Below are 2283 nucleotides of genomic sequence, written 5' to 3' on the forward strand. Positions count from 1 at the left end.
GAATGGTCGATCTCGCGAGGATCAGTCGATCCGGAACGTTTTTCTGCTTTCACTCCATCTGCTTACTAGCCCGAATCAGTCTTCAACCAATTAGCTCCAGATGCATGTTTTCATCCCCAAAACGCTCAGATTCCTTCCAAAGTAATCTAGAACCTGTAAAGACTCACAAAGGACTAAAAGGACTCTAAAAGCACACTTGGACCTAGGAAAAGACTCAAAACAAACCTAAAAACTATAGTTAAAACCCTATAAAATGCAGACACATCAATTCCCCCGGACTTGAATCTTTGCTTGTCCTCAAGCAAGAATAGACAAAAACTCAAGAACAGAGAAAAGGTTTGAAAGTGGAAACTCACAAATTTTAGGGAACCTCTGCTTTGCACTCTTCATCACATCAAATTGAGAACTACTGTCTGTACTCTGCCCATGATTAGGATCAACACTCCCTACTCTGAACTCCACGGCCTTAGAGAACCTTCAACATCCCCATTGTTGTCTCTCTAAATCAGATTAGTTAAAATGTGCAGTCTCGCCAAGAGAATATCGATCACCAAACTTATTGACTCCTTCAACCTTTTATTGCCCAAGACCTCCTTCATATGCTCCCTTTCCTCTCTCTTTTCTCATTTCCAAAGGATTGATTTCTCCCTACTTTTCTAGGGTATCATTGTATTTTTTTATCAATCCTTTGCTCTTTTCTTGTGGACAGGTTTCCATGAGCTCCGAAGGCTGCACGGGTTTACGCACAACCCTCGGTTCACTTCTTTTATTACCTATATCCTCTTCTTCTCTTTTTTTTCTTTTTTACTAAGTACTGAAGGGAAGAGAGAGGGGAAGCATACTTTGCGAGGAGATGCATGTCTTGTAAGGCTTGAAGGGATGAGTCTTGTCTGATGTATACCAAGCCCCAAGGCAAGAAGTTAAATCCGGTTAAGTCCTTACAAAGCTAGAGACAACATCGAATCAACTTAGTGTTCTCTTTGGCGAGGGTCTTTTGGGGCGTGTTGAGACTGCTCATGTTCATTCCAAGCTTCATTCAAAAATTAGAAGTACTAAAGCAATCATAAGACCATGGGCAACGCCGTCGATTTGGGCCGTCCCTGGTTTTTTTTGAATTTAATTTAATTATAAAAAGCCCATTATCGAAAAACGGTTCTTATTATAGGACATTTTTTGTCCGTCTTCTTCGCCACGTGGTCTATTCTGATTGGGTGTCGAATTCTCTAGGTTTAAACCAAAAAAATTTGTCGAGACAAATTTTGTTCGACTTCTTTCTTCTCTCGACGGCGACGACAAAGGTGATACACATCCTCGACGATATCACGAAGGCGAGGGTTAACACAAAACAGAATGTGAATCGAGTCTTCTTCTGCAAATCACTCTCTCTCGGATGACCAAATCCTTCTTTCACTCGTTCCACTCTCCGATTCACTTACTCCTCCGCCTCCGCAGCTTCTTCTTCTTCTTCTCCTAACCGTGCGATTCATTACATGGCTTCCGATTCCACTCAACCCGGAGATGGTTCTGTCCCTCCTCCTTCTCCTAATTCCGCGGCGATTCCCACTTCTTCCGCTTCTTCCGCCATCGATTTCCTCTCTCTCTGTACTCGCCTCAAGGTAAGCTTTGAAAGCTCTGCCTTACCATTTTTTTGCAAAGATCCGGTGGATTTTGTGGTTATATACAACAGAATGTAATGTTGATGCGTTGTTCTTGTTGATGGACCGTAATTGGAATCTGAATTTGTTAGGGCAATTTAAGCTATGTGGTTGCTTTGAGGATCTAAGTTCTCACCGATGTGTTTTTATGTGAATCTGGGTGTGGTTTTGTTTCCTGCTTCATAGATTACATTAACCTTAGTCCTCGCTGATGAGTTTTTGCTAAGATTGTGGTTGTTTCTGTGATTAAGCCATTGCTTCTCTACAGAAATGAAACATTGTCAACTTGTAAAATTTACGTGGCTGCAATGCAACTGTTGATGGATTGTAAAAATTTGTTTGGGAAATGAAACGACTTCAAGCTATGTGGTTACTTTTATGATATGTGATTACTAAAGTCCTTGCTACTGCTTTCTTTGAGGTACATAGGTCCTTCCGCAAGTCAATCTCACATCACAACACGGGTTATGGGTACACAAGGTTACGCAGCTCCAGAGTATGTTGCTACAGGTACTACAACGTCTCGTCTTCTTCTTGGTCCTTTTGGTTTTCATCAGAACACGGGTTATGTGAACATGTTGGTTGCTTCTAACAGGTAATTTGTATGTAAAGAGCGATGTTTACGGGT

At 41.5% G+C, this 2283-nt stretch overlaps 1 pseudogene; it reads right to left on the reverse strand.

The window, feature by feature from the left end:
• LOC104759878 overlaps positions 1-2283 on the reverse strand; it is an 11639-nt pseudogene that overhangs the window by 4027 nt on the left and 5329 nt on the right.

Source organism: Camelina sativa, chromosome 17 (genome assembly GCF_000633955.1).
Source record: "Camelina sativa cultivar DH55 chromosome 17, Cs, whole genome shotgun sequence".
NCBI classification, from domain to species: domain Eukaryota; kingdom Viridiplantae; phylum Streptophyta; class Magnoliopsida; order Brassicales; family Brassicaceae; genus Camelina; species Camelina sativa.